Source organism: Mesoplodon densirostris, chromosome 3, assembly GCF_025265405.1.
Source record: "Mesoplodon densirostris isolate mMesDen1 chromosome 3, mMesDen1 primary haplotype, whole genome shotgun sequence".
Lineage (NCBI taxonomy): Eukaryota > Metazoa > Chordata > Mammalia > Artiodactyla > Ziphiidae > Mesoplodon > Mesoplodon densirostris.
In genome coordinates, this window is record NC_082663.1 from 158185172 (window position 1) to 158206012 (window position 20841).

Consider the following 20841-nt stretch of genomic DNA (forward strand, 5'->3'; position numbering starts at 1 on the left):
TTCATGGAGATGGCTGCACACAAAACCTTGCTGATAGGAAACACTCGTGCTTACCTTTAGGCTAGGGCTCACGTTTACTTCGCACTTTAGCTAGGGCAAGCGTGGGACGAGCTCCCATCAAGGCACTGGAGACCACCTGGTTTCATAGGAGAAACTCTCTTTCTTCACTGAGGCATTCCTAGAGGTGGCTAGAAGACGGGTAGCGGCAATGTCTTTCAGTCAGCCTGGAGGCCGGCACTATCTACCTTTCAAATGGGGAAAATACTGCCTCTTTCCAGGCTTCTCAACTACAAACTGGACCACCCAGCACATACACCTATCTTCTCTGACAACCCCCAAGGGAGACCCTTGGAACACACGTCAGCCTTCTGCGATGAAACTTTTGGATGCAGTGTGCGCTGCATGTAGTGAACGGCATAATCTTCTAAATGCCCTCAGTAGGCCTAGGTGACTTTGGATGTTCCAAATGCCTAGCAATGCTCAGAGTAAATCTCTACTTTCTTTCGGGCTGGACCTAAAGTCCAGTTTCCACGTCACTCCGAGAGACGTCGAGCAGGAGTCCCCCAACTGAATTGGAGCCCCGGGGGTTTCTTTCAGGGTAGCGTAGCTTTCCATAACGTGGCAGACGCACACGGAACGAAAGCCTGCCAAGAACCGCGGTCCTGAGGCTGCTTCAGAGCTGTGGAACGCTAGCCATAGAGAACACCTTCGTTCCCGACACTTTCAGCTGCATAGTGAGGGATGTTCCCAGAGCTGTGTATCCCTTGCTTGTGCTCAGAAGGTTTTGGGCAGACAGCGCACTTCCTTGGAAAGAAGTGCCCACGTGAGAGTCTTGAGCGCTGTGAGAGCTACTAATGCTAAAGCCGTCCATTGACTAAGAAGACTTCCTGGAAACTGGTGCACACCTACCTCTGGTAATGGGAAAATGTGCACCTTACCTCGAGACTAGAGGTCACGTTTAGTTGGCACTTGAGCGACAGTATGCTCCTGGGGTGAGCTCCCAGGAAGGAATCGCAAGCACCTGGTTTCTTGTGGAAAAACTCACTGCCCCTCAGAGGCATCTGTGGGGTGAATAGTACCCTGGTGGTGGGGTTTCCAGGCGGCTTGGAAGCTGCAACGAAGTTGCTTTGCAAAGGGGGAACGTCGGGCTTCTCCCACATTCTCCAGTTGCCAACTGGACCCCAGAGCGCATTGACTAGCACTCTCTGAATGACTACTGGAGACTTTCAGCCACACTGGGCCTTTCTAGGATCACACGTGGTTGGACGCAGGGTGTTTTGCGTGCCATGAATAGAGCATTACCCGCTTAATGACCGAGTCAGGCCTAGGTGACTTTGGATCGTCCAAATGCCTCACAATTGTACCGGTTTTTCTGTACTTTCTGTCAGGCTGGACCTACAGTTTACCTGGCGTCACACTAGAGAGATGACAGGTAAGAGTTGCCAGGACGCACTTTAGGCTCAGGGATTCTCTCAGTGCCCTTCAGAGGGCCTCCACAGAGCGAGAGCCCCGTTGACTGTGATACTGGCAGGAACGTTGTGCCGGAGCTGCCTTACAGCTGTAGAAATCGAGCTCTGCAAGCGAGAAGCAGTGCATTGCCCTCCCCTCTGCATAGAAAGAGTTGAGCCCAACAGTTTGTTCTGTGTTGTGTGGCTCGGAAAACAAACAGGGGACTCACAGCGCACACGCTCTCCCACAGAAGGGAATTCACATACGCGTCTCTCTGAGGCCGACGGAAAGCCGCAGAGGAGTTAAAGCACTCTATCGAGTCAGGGTTCATGGAGATGGCTGCACACAAAACCTTGCTGATAGGAAACACTCGTGCTTACCTTGAGGCTAGGGCTCACGTTTACTTCGCACTTTAGCTAGGGCAAGCGTGGGATGAGCTCCCAGCAAGGCACTGGAGACCAGCTGGTTTCATAGGAGAAACTCTCTTTTCACTGAGGCATTCCTAGAGGTGGCTAGAAGACGGGTAGCCGCAATGTCTTTCAGTCAGCCTGGAGGCCGCCACTATCTACCTTTCAAATGGGGAAAATACTGCCTCTTTCCAGGCTTCTCAACTACAAACTGGACCACCCAGCACATACACCTATCTTCTCTGACAATCCCCAAGGGAGACCCTTGGAACACACGTCGGCCTTCTGCGATGAAACTTTTGGATGCAGTGTGCGCTGCATATGGTGAACGGCATAATCCTCTAAATGCCCTCAGTAGGCCTAGGTGACTTTGGATGTTCCAAATGCCTAGCAATGCTCAGAGTAAATCTCTATTTTCTTTCGGGCTGGACCTAAAGTCCAGTTTCCACGTCACTCCGAGAGACGTCGAGCAAGAGTCCCCCAACTGAATTGGAGCCCCGGGGGTTTCTTTTAGGGCAGCGTAGCTTTCCATAACGTGGCAGACGCACACGGAACGAAAGCCTGCCAAGAACCGCGGTCCTGAGGCTGCTTCAGAGCTGTGGAACTCTAGCCATAGAGAACACCTTCGTTCCCGACACTTTCAGCTGCATAGTGAGGGATGTTCCCAGAGCTGTGTATCCCTTGCTTGTGCTCAGAAGGCTTTGGGCACACAGCACACTTCCTTGGAAAGAAGTGCCCACGTGAGAGTCTTGAGCGCTGTGAGGCCTACTAATGCTAAAGCCGTCCATTGACTAAGAAGACTTCCTGGAAACTGGTGCACACCTACCTCTGGTAATGGGAAAATGTGCACCTTACCTCGAGACTAGAGGTCACGTATAGTTGGCACTTGAGCGACAGTATGCTCCTGGTGTGAGCTCCCAGGTAGGAATCGCAAGCACCTGGTTTCTTGGGGCAAAACTCACTGCCCTTCAGAGCCATCTGTGGGGTGAATAGTACCCTGGTGGTGGGGTTTCCAGGCGGCTTGGAAGCTGCAACGAAGTTGCTTTGCAAAGGGGGAACGTCGGGCTTCTCCCACATTCTCCAGTTGCCAACTTGACCCCTCAGCGCATTGACCAGCACTCTCTGACTGACTACTGGAGACTTTCAGCCACACTGGGCCTTTCTAGGATCACACTTGGTTGGACGCGGGGTGTTTTGTGTGCCATGAATATAGCATTACCCGCTTAATGACTGAGTCAGGCCTAGGTGACTTTGGATCGTCCAAATGCCTCACAATTGTACCGGATTTTCTGTACATTCTGTTAGGCTGGACCTACAGTGTACCTGGCGTCACACTAGAGAGATGACAGGTAAGAGTTGCCAGGACGCACTTTAGGCTCAGGGATGCTCTCAGTGCCCTTCAGAGGGCCTCCACAGAGGGAGAGCCCCGTTGACTGTGATACTGGCAGGAACGTTGTGCCGGAGCTGCCTTACAGCTGTAGAAATCGAGCTCTGCAAGCGAGAAGCAGTGCATTGCCCTCCCGTCTGCATAGAAAGAGTTGAGCCCAACAGTTTGTTCTGTGTTGTGTGGCTCGGAAAACAAACAGGGGACCCACAGCGCACACGCTCTCCCACAGAAGGGAATTCACATACGCGACTCTCTGAGGCCGACGGAAAGCCACAGAGGAGTTAAAGCACTCTATCGAGTCAGGGTTCATGGAGATGGCTGCACACAAAACCTTGCTGATAGGCAACACTCGTGCTTACCTTGAGGCTAGGGCTCACGTTTACTTCGCACTTTAGCTAGGGCAAGCGTGGGACGAGCTCCCATCAAGGCACTGGAGACCACCTGGTTTCATAGGAGAAACTCTCTTTCTTCACTGAGGCATTCCTAGAGGTGGCTAGAAGACGGGTAGCGGCAATGTCTTTCAGTCAGCCTGGAGGCCGGCACTATCTACCTTTCAAATGGGGAAAATACTGCCTCTTTCCAGGCTTCTCAACTACAAACTGGACCACCCAGCACATACACCTATCTTCTCTGACAACCCCCAAGGGAGACCCTTGGAACACACGTCAGCCTTCTGCGATGAAACTTTTGGATGCAGTGTGCGCTGCATGTAGTGAACGGCATAATCTTCTAAATGCCCTCAGTAGGCCTAGGTGACTTTGGATGTTCCAAATGCCTAGCAATGCTCAGAGTAAATCTCTACTTTCTTTCGGGCTGGACCTAAAGTCCAGTTTCCACGTCACTCCGAGAGACGTCGAGCAGGAGTCCCCCAACTGAATTGGAGCCCCAGGGGTTTCTTTCAGGGTAGCGTAGCTTTCCATAACGTGGCAGACGCACACGGAACGAAAGCCTGCCAAGAACCGCGGTCCTGAGGCTGCTTCAGAGCTGTGGAACGCTAGCCATAGAGAACACCTTCGTTCCCGACACTTTCAGCTGCATAGTGAGGGATGTTCCCAGAGCTGTGTATCCCTTGCTTGTGCTCAGAAGGTTTTGGGCAGACAGCGCACTTCCTTGGAAAGAAGTGCCCACGTGAGAGTCTTGAGCGCTGTGAGAGCTACTAATGCTAAAGCCGTCCATTGACTAAGAAGACTTCCTGGAAACTGGTGCACACCTACCTCTGGTAATGGGAAAATGTGCACCTTACCTCGAGACTAGAGGTCACGTTTAGTTGGCACTTGAGCGACAGTATGCTCCTGGGGTGAGCTCCCAGGAAGGAATCGCAAGCACCTGGTTTCTTGTGGAAAAACTCACTGCCCCTCAGAGGCATCTGTGGGGTGAATAGTACCCTGGTGGTGGGGTTTCCAGGCGGCTTGGAAGCTGCAACGAAGTTGCTTTGCAAAGGGGGAACGTCGGGCTTCTCCCACATTCTCCAGTTGCCAACTGGACCCCAGAGCGCATTGACTAGCACTCTCTGAATGACTACTAGAGACTTTCAGCCACACTGGGCCTTTCTAGGATCACACGTGGTTGGACGCAGGGTGTTTTGCGTGCCATGAATAGAGCATTACCCGCTTAATGACCGAGTCAGGCCTAGGTGACTTTGGATCGTCCAAATGCCTCACAATTGTACCGGTTTTTCTGTACTTTCTGTCAGGCTGGACCTACAGTTTACCTGGCGTCACACTAGAGAGATGACAGGTAAGAGTTGCCAGGACGCACTTTAGGCTCAGGGATTCTCTCAGTGCCCTTCAGAGGGCCTCCACAGAGCGAGAGCCCCGTTGACTGTGATACTGGCAGGAACGTTGTGCCGGAGCTGCCTTACAGCTGTAGAAATCGAGCTCTGCAAGCGAGAAGCAGTGCATTGCCCTCCCCTCTGCATAGAAAGAGTTGAGCCCAACAGTTTGTTCTGTGTTGTGTGACTCGGAAAACAAACAGGGGACTCACAGCGCACACGCTCTCCCACAGAAGGGAATTACCATACGCGTCTCTCTGAGGCCGACGGAAAGCCGCAGAGGAGTTAAAGCACTCTATCGAGTCAGGGTTCATGGAGATGGCTGCACACAAAACCTTGCTGATAGGAAACACTCGTGCTTACCTTGAGGCTAGGGCTCACGTTTACTTCGCACTTTAGCTAGGGCAAGCGTGGGATGAGCTCCCAGCAAGGCACTGGAGACCAGCTGGTTTCATAGGAGAAACTCTCTTTTCACTGAGGCATTCCTAGAGGTGGCTAGAAGACGGGTAGCCGCAATGTCTTTCAGTCAGCCTGGAGGCCGCCACTATCTACCTTTCAAATGGGGAAAATACTGCCTCTTTCCAGGCTTCTCAACTACAAACTGGACCACCCAGCACATACACCTATCTTCTCTGACAATCCCCAAGGGAGACCCTTGGAACACACGTCGGCCTTCTGCGATGAAACTTTTGGATGCAGTGTGCGCTGCATATGGTGAACGGCATAATCCTCTAAATGCCCTCAGTAGGCCTAGGTGACTTTGGATGTTCCAAATGCCTAGCAATGCTCAGAGTAAATCTCTATTTTCTTTCGGGCTGGACCTAAAGTCCAGTTTCCACGTCACTCCGAGAGACGTCGAGCAAGAGTCCCCCAACTGAATTGGAGCCCCGGGGGTTTCTTTTAGGGCAGCGTAGCTTTCCATAACGTGGCAGACGCACACGGAACGAAAGCCTGCCAAGAACCGCGGTCCTGAGGCTGCTTCAGAGCTGTGGAATGCTAGCCATAGAGAACACCTTCGTTCCCGACACTTTCAGCTGCATAGTGAGGGATGTTCCCAGAGCTGTGTATCCCTTGCTTGTGCTCAGAAGGCTTTGGGCACACAGCACACTTCCTTGGAAAGAAGTGCCCACGTGAGAGTCTTGAGCGCTGTGAGGCCTACTAATGCTAAAGCCGTCCATTGACTAAGAAGACTTCCTGGAAACTGGTGCACACCTACCTCTGGTAATGGGAAAATGTGCACCTTACCTCGAGACTAGAGGTCACGTATAGTTGGCACTTGAGCGACAGTATGCTCCTGGGGTGAGCTCCCAGGTAGGAATCGCAAGCACCTGGTTTCTTGGGGAAAAACTCACTGCCCTTCAGAGCCATCTGTGGGGTGAATAGTACCCTGGTGGTGGGGTTTCCAGGCGGCTTGGAAGCTGCAACGAAGTTGCTTTGCAAAGGGGGAACGTCGGGCTTCTCCCACATTCTCCAGTTGCCAACTTGACCCCTCAGCGCATTGACCAGCACTCTCTGACTGACTACTGGAGACTTTCAGCCACACTGGGCCTTTCTAGGATCACACTTGGTTGGACGCGGGGTGTTTTGTGTGCCATGAATATAGCATTACCCGCTTAATGACTGAGTCAGGCCTAGGTGACTTTGGATCGTCCAAATGCCTCACAATTGTACCGGATTTTCTGTACTTTCTGTTAGGCTGGACCTACAGTGTACCTGGCGTCACACTAGAGAGATGACAGGTAAGAGTTGCCAGGACGCACTTTAGGCTCAGGGATTCTCTCAGTGCCCTTCAGAGGGCCTCCACAGAGGGAGAGCCCCGTTGACTGTGATACTGGCAGAAACGATGTGCCGGAGCTGCCTTACAGCTGTAGAAATCGAGCTCTGCAAGCGAGAAGCAGTGCATTGCCCTCCCCTCTGCATAGAAAGAGTTGAGCCCAACAGTTTGTTCTGTGTTGTGTGGCTCGGAAAACAAACAGGGGACTCACAGCGCACACGCTCTCCCACAGAAGGGAATTCACATACGCGACTCTCTGAGGCCGACGGAAAGCCGCAGAGGAGTTAAAGCACTCTATCGAGTCAGGGTTCATGGAGATGGCTGCACACAAAACCGTGCTGATAGGAAACACTCGTGCTTACCTTGAGGCTAGGGCTCACGTTTACTTTGCAGTTTAGCTAGGGCAAGCGTGGGATGAGCTCCCAGCAAGGCACTGGAGACCAGCTGGTTTCATAGGAGAAACTCTCTTTTCACTGAGGCATTCCTAGAGGTGGCTAGAAGACGGGTAGCCGCAATGTCTTTCAGTCAGCCTGGAGGCCGCCACTATCTACCTTTCAAATGGGGAAAATACTGCCTCTTTCCAGGCTTCTCAACTACAAACTGGACCACCCAGCACATACACCTATCTTCTCTGACAATCCCCAAGGGAGACCCTTGGAACACACGTCAGCCTTCTGTGATGAAACTTTTGGATGCAGTGTGCGCTGCATGTGGTGAACAGCATAATCCTCTAAATGCCCTCAGTAGGCCTAGGTGACTTTGGATGTTCCAAATGCCTAGCAATGCTCAGAGTAAATCTCTACTTTCTTTCGGGCGGGACCTAAAGTCCAGTTTCCACATCACTCCGAGAGACGTCGAGCAGGAGTCCCCCAACTGAATTGGAGCCCCGGGGGTTTCTTTCAGGGCAGCGTAGCTTTCCATAACGTGGCAGACGCACACGGAACGAAAGCCTGCCAAGAACCGTGGTCCTGAGGCTGCTTCAGAGCTGTGGAACGCTAGCCATAGAGAACACCTTCGTTCCCGACACTTTCAGCTGCATAGTGAGGGATGTTCCCAGAGCTGTGTATCCCTTGCTTGTGCTCAGAAGGCTTTGGGCACACAGCACACTTCCTTGGAAAGAAGTGCCCACGTGAGAGTCTTGAGCGCTGTGAGGCCTACTAATGCTAAAGCCGTCCATTGACTAAGAAGACTTCCTGGAAACTGGTGCACACCTACCTCTGGTAATGGGAAAATGTGCACCTTACCTCGAGACTAGAGGTCACGTATAGTTGGCACTTGAGCGACAGTATGCTCCTGGGGTGAGCTCCCAGGTAGGAATCGCAAGCACCTGGTTTCTTGGGGAAAAACTCACTGCCCTTCAGAGCCATCTGTGGGGTGAATAGTACCCTGGTGGTGGGGTTTCCAGGCGGCTTGGAAGCTGCAACGAAGTTGCTTTGCAAAGGGGGAACGTCGGGCTTCTCCCACATTCTCCAGTTGCCAACTTGACCCCTCAGCGCATTGACCAGCACTCTCTGACTGACTACTGGAGACTTTCAGCCACACTGGGCCTTTCTAGGATCACACTTGGTTGGACGCGGGGTGTTTTGCGTGCCATGAATATAGCATTACCCGCTTAATGACTGAGTCAGGCCTAGGTGACTTTGGATCGTCCAAATGCCTCACAATTGTACCGGTTTTTCTGTACTTTCTGTCAGGCTGGACCTACAGTGTACCTGGCGTCACACTAGAGAGATGACAGGTAAGAGTTGCCAGGACGCACTTTAGGCTCAGGGATTCTCTCAGTGTCCTTCAGAGGGCCTCCACAGAGGGAGAGCCCCGTTGACTGTGATACTGGCAGGAACGTTGTTCCGGAGCTGCCTTACAGCTGTAGAAATCGAGCTCTGCAAGCGAGAAGCAGTGCATTGCCCTCCCCTCTGCATAGAAAGAGTTGAGCCCAACAGTTTGTTCTGTGTTGTGTGGCTCGGAAAACAAACAGGGGACTCACAGCGCACACGCTCTCCCACAGAAGGGAATTCACATACGCGACTCTCTGAGGCCGACGGAAAGCCGCAGAGGAGTTAAAGCACTCTATCGAGTCAGGGTTCATGGAGATGGCTGCACACAAAACCGTGCTGATAGGAAACACTCGTGCTTACCTTGAGGCTAGGGCTCACGTTTACTTTGCAGTTTAGCTAGGGCAAGCGTGGGATGAGCTCCCAGCAAGGCACTGGAGACCAGCTGGTTTCATAGGAGAAACTCTCTTTTCACTGAGGCATTCCTAGAGGTGGCTAGAAGACGGGTAGCCGCAATGTCTTTCAGTCAGCCTGGAGGCCGCCACTATCTACCTTTCAAATGGGGAAAATACTGCCTCTTTCCAGGCTTCTCAACTACAAACTGGACCACCCAGCACATACACCTATCTTCTCTGACAATCCCCAAGGGAGACCCTTGGAACACACGTCAGCCTTCTGTGATGAAACTTTTGGATGCAGTGTGCGCTGCATGTGGTGAACAGCATAATCCTCTAAATGCCCTCAGTAGGCCTAGGTGACTTTGGATGTTCCAAATGCCTAGCAATGCTCAGAGTAAATCTCTACTTTCTTTCGGGCGGGACCTAAAGTCCAGTTTCCACATCACTCCGAGAGACGTCGAGCAGGAGTCCCCCAACTGAATTGGAGCCCCGGGGGTTTCTTTCAGGGCAGCGTAGCTTTCCATAACGTGGCAGACGCACACGGAACGAAAGCCTGCCAAGAACCGTGGTCCTGAGGCTGCTTCAGAGCTGTGGAACGCTAGCCATAGAGAACACCTTCGTTCCCGACACTTTCAGCTGCATAGTGAGGGATGTTCCCAGAGCTGTGTATCCCTTGCTTGTGCTCAGAAGGTTTTGGGCAGACAGCGCACTTCCTTGGAAAGAAGTGCCCACGTGAGAGTCTTGAGCGCTGTGAGAGCTACTAATGCTAAAGCCGTCCATTGACTAAGAAGACTTCCTGGAAACTGGTGCACACCTACCTCTGGTAATGGGAAAATGTGCACCTTACCTCGAGACTAGAGGTCACGTTTAGTTGGCACTTGAGCGACAGTATGCTCCTGGGGTGAGCTCCCAGGAAGGAATCGCAAGCACCTGGTTTCTTGTGGAAAAACTCACTGCCCCTCAGAGGCATCTGTGGGGTGAATAGTACCCTGGTGGTGGGGTTTCCAGGCGGCTTGGAAGCTGCAACGAAGTTGCTTTGCAAAGGGGGAACGTCGGGCTTCTCCCACATTCTCCAGTTGCCAACTGGACCCCAGAGCGCATTGACTAGCACTCTCTGAATGACTACTGGAGACTTTCAGCCACACTGGGCCTTTCTAGGATCACACGTGGTTGGACGCAGGGTGTTTTGCGTGCCATGAATATAGCATTACCCGCTTAATGACCGAGTCAGGCCTAGGTGACTTTGGATCGTCCAAATGCCTCACAATTGTACCGGTTTTTCTGTACTTTCTGTCAGGCTGGACCTACAGTTTACCTGGCGTCACACTAGAGAGATGACAGGTAAGAGTTGCCAGGACGCACTTTAGGCTCAGGGATTCTCTCAGTGTCCTTCAGAGGGCCTCCACAGAGCGAGAGCCCCGTTGACTGTGATACTGGCAGGAACGTTGTGCCGGAGCTGCCTTACAGCTGTAGAAATCGAGCTCTGCAAGCGAGAAGCAGTGCATTGCCCTCCCCTCTGCATACAAAGAGTTGAGCCCAACAGTTTGTTCTGTGTTGTGTGGCTCGGAAAACAAACAGGGGACTCACAGCGCACACGCTCTCCCACAGAAGGGAATTCACATACGTGACTCTCTGAGGCCGACGGAAAGCCGCAGAGGAGTTAAAGCACTCTATCGAGTCAGGGTTCATGGAGATGGCTGCACACAAAACCTTGCTGATAGGAAACACTCGTGCTTACCTTGAGGCTAGGGCTCACGTTTACTTCGCACTTTAGCTAGGGCAAGCGTGGCATGAGCTCCCAGCAAGGCACTGGAGACCAGCTTGTTTCATAGGAGAAACTCTCTTTTCACTGAGGCATTCCTAGAGGTGGCTAGAAGACGGGTAGCCGCAATGTCTTTCAGTCAGCCTGGAGGCCGCCACTATCTACCTTTCAAATGGGGAAAATACTGCCTCTTTCCAGGCTTCTCAACTACAAACTGGACCACCCAGCACATACACCTTTCTTCTCTGACAACCCCCAAGGGAGACTCTTGGAACACACGTCGGCCTTCTGCGATGAAACTTTTGGATGCAGTGTGCGCTGCATGTGGTGAACGGCATAATCCTCTAAATGCCCTCAGTAGGCCTAGGTGACTTTGGATGTTCCAAATGCCTAGCAATGCTCAGAGTAAATCTCTACTTTCTTTCGGGCTGGACCTAAAGTCCAGTTTCCACGTCACTCCGAGAGACGTCGAGCAGGAGTCCCCCAACTGAATTGGAGCCCCGGGGTTTTGTTTCAGGGCAGCGTAGCTTTCCATAACGTGGCAGATGCACACGGAACAAAAGCCTGCCAAGAACCGCGGTCCTGAGGCTGCTTCAGAGCTGTGGAACGCTAGCCATAGAGAACACCTTCGTTCCCGACACATTCAGCTACATAGTGAGGGATGTTCCCAGAGCTGTGTATCCCTTGCTTGTGCACAGAAGGCTTTGGGCACACAGCGCACTTCCTTGGAAAGCAGTGCCCACGTGAGAGTCTTGAGCACTGTGAGGCCTACTAATGCTAAAGCCGTCCATTGACTAAGAAGACTTCCTGGAAACTGGTGCACACCTACCTCTGGTAAAGGGAAAATGTGCACCTTACCTCGAGACTAGAGGTCACGTTTAGTTGGCACTTGAGCGACAGTATGCTCCTGGGGTGAGCTCCCAGGAAGGAATCGCAAGCACCTGGTTTCTTGGGGAAAAACTCACTGCCCCTCAGAGGCATCTGTGGGGTGAATAGTACCCTGGTGGTGGGGTTTCCAGGCGGCTTGGAAGCTGCAACGAAGTTGCTTTGCAAAGGGGGAACGTCGGGCTTCTCCCACATTCTCCAGTTGCCAACTTGACCCCACAGCGCATTGACCAGCACTCTCTGACTAACTACTGGAGACTTTCAGCCACACTGGGCCTTTCTAGGATGACACTTTGTTGGACGTGGGGTGTTTTGCGTACCATGAATATAGCATTACCCGCTTAATGACTGAGTCAGGCCTAGGTGACTTTGGATCGTCCAAATGCCTCACAATTGTACCGGATTTTCTGTACTTTCTGTTAGGCTGGACCTACAGTGTACCTGGCGTCACACTAGAGAGATGACAGGTAAGAGTTGCCAGGACGCACTTTAGGCTCAGGGATGCTCTCAGTGCCCTTCAGAGGGCCTCCACAGAGGGAGAGCCCCGTTGACTGTGATACTGGCAGGAACGTTGTGCCGGAGCTGCCTTACAGCTGTAGAAATCGAGCTCTGCAAGCGAGAAGCAGTGCATTGCCCTCCCGTCTGCATAGAAAGAGTTGAGCCCAACAGTTTGTTCTGTGTTGTGTGGCTCGGAAAACAAACAGGGGACCCACAGCGCACACGCTCTCCCACAGAAGGGAATTCACATACGCGACTCTCTGAGGCCGACGGAAAGCCACAGAGGAGTTAAAGCACTCTATCGAGTCAGGGTTCATGGAGATGGCTGCACACAAAACCTTGCTGATAGGAAACACTCGTGCTTACCTTTAGGCTAGGGCTCACGTTTACTTCGCACTTTAGCTAGGGCAAGCGTGGGACGAGCTCCCATCAAGGCACTGGAGACCACCTGGTTTCATAGGAGAAACTGTCTTTCTTCACTGAGGCATTCCTAGAGGTGGCTAGAAGACGGGTAGCGGCAATGTCTTTCAGTCAGCCTGGAGGCCGGCACTATCTACCTTTCAAATGGGGAAAATACTGCCTCTTTCCAGGCTTCTCAACTACAAACTGGACCACCCAGCACATACACCTATCTTCTCTGACAACCCCCAAGGGAGACCCTTGGAACACACGTCAGCCTTCTGCGATGAAACTTTTGGATGCAGTGTGCGCTGCATGTAGTGAACGGCATAATCTTCTAAATGCCCTCAGTAGGCCTAGGTGACTTTGGATGTTCCAAATGCCTAGCAATGCTCAGAGTAAATCACTACTTTCTTTCGGGCTGGACCTAAAGTCCAGTTTCCACGTCACTCCGAGAGACGTCGAGCAGGAGTCCCCCAACTGAATTGGAGCCCCGGGGGTTTCTTTCAGGGTAGCGTAGCTTTCCATAACGTGGCAGACGCACACGGAACGAAAGCCTGCCAAGAACCGCGGTCCTGAGGCTGCTTCAGAGCTGTGGAACGCTAGCCATAGAGAACACCTTCGTTCCCGACACTTTCAGCTGCATAGTGAGGGATGTTCCCAGAGCTGTGTATCCCTTGCTTGTGCTCAGAAGGTTTTGGGCAGACAGCGCACTTCCTTGGAAAGAAGTGCCCACGTGAGAGTCTTGAGCGCTGTGAGAGCTACTAATGCTAAAGCCGTCCATTGACTAAGAAGACTTCCTGGAAACTGGTGCACACCTACCTCTGGTAATGGGAAAATGTGCACCTTACCTCGAGACTAGAGGTCACGTTTAGTTGGCACTTGAGCGACAGTATGCTCCTGGGGTGAGCTCCCAGGAAGGAATCGCAAGCACCTGGTTTCTTGGGGAAAAACTCACTGCCCCTCAGAGGCATCTGTGGGGTGAATAGTACCCTGGTGGTGGGGTTTCCAGGCGGCTTGGAAGCTGCAACGAAGTTGCTTTGCAAAGGGGGAACGTCGGGCTTCTCCCACATTCTCCAGTTGCCAACTGGACCCCAGAGCGCATTGACTAGCACTCTCTGAATGACTACTGGAGACTTTCAGCCACACTGGGCCTTTCTAGGATCACACGTGGTTGGACGCAGGGTGTTTTGCGTGCCATGAATAGAGCATTACCCGCTTAATGACCGAGTCAGGCCTAGGTGACTTTGGATCGTCCAAATGCCTCACAATTGTACCGGTTTTTCTGTACTTTCTGTCAGGCTGGACCTACAGTTTACCTGGCGTCACACTAGATGGATGACAGGTAAGAGTTGCCAGGACGCACTTTAGGCTCAGGGATTCTCTCAGTGCCCTTCAGAGGGCCTCCACAGAGCGAGAGCCCCGTTGACTGTGATACTGGCAGGAACGTTGTGCCGGAGCTGCCTTACAGCTGTAGAAATCGAGCTCTGCAAGCGAGAAGCAGTGCATTGCCCTCCCCTCTGCATAGAAAGAGTTGAGCCCAACAGTTTGTTCTGTGTTGTGTGGCTCGGAAAACAAACAGGGGACTCACAGCGCACACGCTCTCCCACAGAAGGGAATTCACATACGCGTCTCTCTGAGGCCGACGGAAAGCCGCAGAGGAGTTAAAGCACTCTATCGAGTCAGGGTTCATGGAGATGGCTGCACACAAAACCTTGCTGATAGGAAACACTCGTGCTTACCTTGAGGCTAGGGCTCACGTTTACTTCGCACTTTAGCTAGGGCAAGCGTGGGATGAGCTCCCAGCAAGGCACTGGAGACCAGCTGGTTTCATAGGAGAAACTCTCTTTTCACTGAGGCATTCCTAGAGGTGGCTAGAAGACGGGTAGCCGCAATGTCTTTCAGTCAGCCTGGAGGCCGCCACTATCTACCTTTCAAATGGGGAAAATACTGCCTCTTTCCAGGCTTCTCAACTACAAACTGGACCACCCAGCACATACACCTATCTTCTCTGACAATCCCCAAGGGAGACCCTTGGAACACACGTCGGCCTTCTGCGATGAAACTTTTGGATGCAGTGTGCGCTGCATATGGTGAACGGCATAATCCTCTAAATGCCCTCAGTAGGCCTAGGTGACTTTGGATGTTCCAAATGCCTAGCAATGCTCAGAGTAAATCTCTATTTTCTTTCGGGCTGGACCTAAAGTCCAGTTTCCACGTCACTCCGAGAGACGTCGAGCAAGAGTCCCCCAACTGAATTGGAGCCCCGGGGGTTTCTTTTAGGGCAGCGTAGCTTTCCATAACGTGGCAGACGCACACGGAACGAAAGCCTGCCAAGAACCGCGGTCCTGAGGCTGCTTCAGAGCTGTGGAACTCTAGCCATAGAGAACACCTTCGTTCCCGACACTTTCAGCTGCATAGTGAGGGATGTTCCCAGAGCTGTGTATCCCTTGCTTGTGCTCAGAAGGCTTTGGGCACACAGCACACTTCCTTGGAAAGAAGTGCCCACGTGAGAGTCTTGAGCGCTGTGAGGCCTACTAATGCTAAAGCCGTCCATTGACTAAGAAGACTTCCTGGAAACTGGTGCACACCTACCTCTGGTAATGGGAAAATGTGCACCTTACCTCGAGACTAGAGGTCACGTATAGTTGGCACTTGAGCGACAGTATGCTCCTGGGGTGAGCTCCCAGGTAGGAATCGCAAGCACCTGGTTTCTTGGGGAAAAACTCACTGCCCTTCAGAGCCATCTGTGGGGTGAATAGTACCCTGGTGGTGGGGTTTCCAGGCGGCTTGGAAGCTGCAACGAAGTTGCTTTGCAAAGGGGGAACGTCGGGCTTCTCCCACATTCTCCAGTTGCCAACTTGACCCCTCAGCGCATTGACCAGCACTCTCTGACTGACTACTGGAGACTTTCAGCCACACTGGGCCTTTCTAGGATCACACTTGGTTGGACGCGGGGTGTTTTGTGTGCCATGAATATAGCATTACCCGCTTAATGACTGAGTCAGGCCTAGGTGACTTTGGATCGTCCAAATGCCTCACAATTGTACCGGATATTCTGTACTTTCTGTTAGGCTGGACCTACAGTGTACCTGGCGTCACACTAGAGAGATGACAGGTAAGAGTTGCCAGGACGCACTTTAGGCTCAGGGATTCTCTCAGTGCCCTTCAGAGGGCCTCCACAGAGGGAGAGCCCCGTTGACTGTGATACTGGCAGAAACGATGTGCCGGAGCTGCCTTACAGCTGTAGAAATCGAGCTCTGCAAGCGAGAAGCAGTGCATTGCCCTCCCCTCTGCATAGAAAGAGTTGAGCCCAACAGTTTGTTCTGTGTTGTGTGGCTCGGAAAACAAACAGGGGACTCACAGCGCACACGCTCTCCCACAGAAGGGAATTCACATACGTGACTCTCTGAGGCCGACGGAAAGCCGCAGAGGAGTTAAAGCACTCTATCGAGTCAGGGTTCATGGAGATGGCTGCACACAAAACCGTGCTGATAGGAAACACTCGTGCTTACCTTGAGGCTAGGGCTCACGTTTACTTTGCAGTTTAGCTAGGGCAAGCGTGGGATGAGCTCCCAGCAAGGCACTGGAGACCAGCTGGTTTCATAGGAGAAACTCTCTTTTCACTGAGGCATTCCTAGAGGTGGCTAGAAGACGGGTAGCCGCAATGTCTTTCAGTCAGCCTGGAGGCCGCCACTATCTACCTTTCAAATGGGGAAAATACTGCCTCTTTCCAGGCTTCTCAACTACAAACTGGACCACCCAGCACATACACCTATCTTCTCTGACAATCCCCAAGGGAGACCCTTGGAACACACGTCAGCCTTCTGTGATGAAACTTTTGGATGCAGTGTGCGCTGCATGTGGTGAACAGCATAATCCTCTAAATGCCCTCAGTAGGCCTAGGTGACTTTGGATGTTCCAAATGCCTAGCAATGCTCAGAGTAAATCTCTACTTTCTTTCGGGCGGGACCTAAAGTCCAGTTTCCACATCACTCCGAGAGACGTCGAGCAGGAGTCCCCCAACTGAATTGGAGCCCCGGGGGTTTCTTTCAGGGCAGCGTAGCTTTCCATAACGTGGCAGACGCACACGGAACGAAAGCCTGCCAAGAACCGTGGTCCTGAGGCTGCTTCAGAGCTGTGGAACGCTAGCCATAGAGAACACCTTCGTTCCCGACACTTTCAGCTGCATAGTGAGGGATGTTCCCAGAGCTGTGTATCCCTTGCTTGTGCTCAGAAGGTTTTGGGCAGACAGCGCACTTCCTTGGATAGAAGTGCCCACGTGAGAGTCTTGAGCGCTGTGAGAGCTACTAATGCTAAAGCCGTCCATTGACTAAGAAGACTTCCTGGAAACTGGTGCACACCTACCTCTGGTAATGGGAAAATGTGCACCTTACCTCGAGACTAGAGGTCACGTTTAGTTGGCACTTGAGCGACAGTATGCTCCTGGGGTGAGCTCCCAGGAAGGAATCGCAAGCACCTGGTTTCTTGTGGAAAAACTCACTGCCCCTCAGAGGCATCTGTGGGGTGAATAGTACCCTGGTGGTGGGGTTTCCAGGCGGCTTGGAAGCTGCAACGAAGTTGCTTTGCAAAGGGGGAACGTCGGGCTTCTCCCACATTCTCCAGTTGCCAACTGGACCCCAGAGCGCATTGACTAGCACTCTCTGAATGACTACTGGAGACTTTCAGCCACACTGGGCCTTTCTAGGATCACACGTGGTTGGACGCAGGGTGTTTTGCGTGCCATGAATAGAGCATTACCCGCTTAATGACCGAGTAAGGCCTAGGTGACTTTGGATCGTCCAAATGCCTCACAATTGTACCGGTTTTTCTGTACTTTCTGTCAGGCTGGACCTACAGTTTACCTGGCGTCACACTAGAGAGATGACAGGTAAGAGTTGCCAGGACGCACTTTAGGCTCAGGGATTCTCTCAGTGTCCTTCAGAGGGCCTCCACAGAGCGAGAGCCCCGTTGACTGTGATACTGGCAGGAACGTTGTGCCGGAGCTGCCTTACAGCTGTAGAAATCGAGCTCTGCAAGCGAGAAGCAGTGCATTGCCCTCCCCTCTGCATACAAAGAGTTGAGCCCAACAGTTTGTTCTGTGTTGTGTGGCTCGGAGAACAAACAGGGGACTCACAGCGCACACGCTCTCCCACAGAAGGGAATTCACATACGTGACTCTCTGAGGCCGACGGAAAGCCGCAGAGGAGTTAAAGCACTCTATCGAGTCAGGGTTCATGGAGATGGCTGCACACAAAACCTTGCTGATAGGAAACACTCGTGCTTACCTTGAGGCTAGGGCTCACGTTTACTTCGCACTTTAGCTAGGGCAAGCGTGGGATGAGCTCCCAGCAAGGCACTGGAGACCAGCTTGTTTCATAGGAGAAACTCTCTTTTCACTGAGGCATTCCTAGAGGTGGCTAGAAGACGGGTAGCCGCAATGTCTTTCAGTCAGCCTGGAGGCCGCCACTATCTACCTTTCAAATGGGGAAAATACTGCCTCTTTCCAGGCTTCTCAACTACAAACTGGACCACCCAGCACATACACCTATCTTCTCTGACAACCCCCAAGGGAGACTCTTGGAACACACGTCGGCCTTCTGCGATGAAACTTTTGGATGCAGTGTGCGCTGCATGTGGTGAACGGCATAATCCTCTAAATGCCCTCAGTAGGCCTAGGTGACTTTGGATGTTCCAAATGCCTAGCAATGCTCAGAGTAAATCTCTACTTTCTTTCGGGCTGGACCTAAAGTCCAGTTTCCACGTCACTCCGAGAGACGTCGAGCAGGAGTCCCCCAACTGAATTGGAGCCCCGGGGGTTTGTTTCAGGGCAGCGTAGCTTTCCATAACGTGGCAGATGCACACGGAACAAAAGCCTGCCAAGAACCGCGGTCCTGAGGCTGCTTCAGAGCTGTGGAACGCTAGCCATAGAGAACACCTTCGTTCCCGACACATTCAGCTACATAGTGAGGGATGTTCCCAGAGCTGTGTATCCCTTGCTTGTGCACAGAAGGCTTTGGGCACACAGCGCACTTCCTTGGAAAGCAGTGCCCACGTGAGAGTCTTGAGCACTGTGAGGCCTACTAATGCTAAAGCCGTCCATTGACTAAGAAGACTTCCTGGAAACTGGTGCACACCTACCTCTGGTAATGGGAAAATGTGCACCTTACCTCGAGACTAGAGGTCACGTTTAGTTGGCACTTGAGCGACAGTATGCTCCTGGGGTGAGCTCCCAGGAAGGAATCGCAAGCACCTGGTTTCTTGGGGAAAAACTCACTGCCCCTCAGAGGCATCTGTGGGGTGAATAGTACCCTGGTGGTGGGGTTTCCAGGCGGCTTGGAAGCTGCAACGAAGTTGCTTTGCAAAGGGGGAACGTCGGGCTTCTCCCACATTCTCCAGTTGCCAACTTGACCCCACAGCGCATTGACCAGCACTCTCTGACTAACTACTGGAGACTTTCAGCCACACTGGGCCTTTCTAGGATGACACTTTGTTGGACGTGGGGTGTTTTGCGTACCATGAATATAGCATTACCCGCTTAATGACTGAGTCAGGCCTAGGTGACTTTGGATCGTCCAAATGCCTCACAATTGTACCGGATTTTCTGTACTTTCTGTTAGGCTGGACCTACAGTGTACCTGGCGTCACACTAGAGAGATGACAGGTAAGAGTTGCCAGGACGCACTTTAGGCTCAGGAATGCTCTCAGTGCCCTTCAGAGGGCCTCCACAGAGGGAGAGCCCCGTTGACTGTGATACTGGCAGGAACGTTGTGCCGGAGCTGCCTTACAGCTGTAGAAATCGAGCTCTGCAAGCGAGAAGCAGTGCATTGCCCTCCCCTCTGCATACAAAGAGTTGAGCCCAACAGTTTGTTCTGTGTTGTGTGGCTCGGAAAACAAACAGGGGACCCACAGCGCACACGCTCTCCCACAGAAGGGAATTCACATACGCGACTCTCTGAGGCCGACGGAAAGCCACAGAGGAGTTAAAGCACTCTATCGAGTCAGGGTTCATGGAGATGGCTGCACACAAAACCTTGCTGATAGGAAACACTCGTGCTTACCTTTAGGCTAGGGCTCACGTTTACTTCGCACTTTAGCTAGGGCAAGCGTGGGACGAGCTCCCATCAAGGCACTGGAGACCACCTGGTTTCATAGGAGAAACTGTCTTTCTTCACTGAGGCATTCCTAGAGGTGGCTAGAAGACGGGTAGCGGCAATGTCTTTCAGTCAGCCTGGAGGCCGGCACTATCTACCTTTCAAATGGGGAAAATACTGCCTCTTTCCAGGCTTCTCAACTACAAACTGGACCACCCAGCACATACACCTATCTTCTCTGACAACCCCCAAGGGAGACCCTTGGAACACACGTCAGCCTTCTGCGATGAAACTTTTGGATGCAGTGTGCGCTGCATGTAGTGAACGGCATAATCTTCTAAATGCCCTCAGTAGGCCTAGGTGACTTTGGATGTTCCAAATGCCTAGCAATGCTCAGAGTAAATCTCTACTTTCTTTCGGGCTGGACCTAAAGTCCAGTTTCCACGTCACTCTGTGAGACGTCGAGCAGGAGTCCCCCAACTGAATTGGAGCCCCGGGGGTTTATCTCAGGGCAGCGTAGCTTTCCATAACGTGGCAGACGCACACGGAACGAAAGCCTGCCAAGAACCGCGGTCCTGAGGCTGCTTCAGAGCTGTGGAACGCTAGCCATAGAGAACACCTTCGTTCCCGACACTTTCAGCTGCATAGTGAGGGATGTTCCCAGAGCTGTGTATCCCTTGCTTGTGCTCAGAAGGTTTTGGGCAGACAGCGCACTTCCTTGGAAAGAAGTGCCCACGTGAGAGTCTTGAGCGCTGTGAGAGCTACTAATGCTAAAGCCGTCCATTGACTAAGAAGACTTCCTGGAAACTGGTGCACACCTACCTCTGGTAATGGGAAAATGTGCACCTTACCTCGAGACTAGAGGTCACGTTTAGTTGGCACTTGAGCGACAGTATGCTCCTGGGGTGAGCTCCCAGGAAGGAATCGCAAGCACCTGGTTTCTTGTGGAAAAACTCACTGCCCCTCAGAGGCATCTGTGGGGTGAATAGTACCCTGGTGGTGGGGTTTCCAGGCGGCTTGGAAGCTGCAACGAAGTTGCTTTGCAAAGGGGGTACGTCGGGCTTCTCCCACATTCTCCAGTTGCCAACTGGACCCCAGAGCGCATTGACTAGCACTCTCTGAATGACTACTGGAGACTTTCAGCCACACTGGGCCTTTCTAGGATCACACGTGGTTGGACGCAGGGTGTTTTGCGTGCCATGAATAGAGCATTACCCGCTTAATGACCGAGTCAGGCCTAGGTGA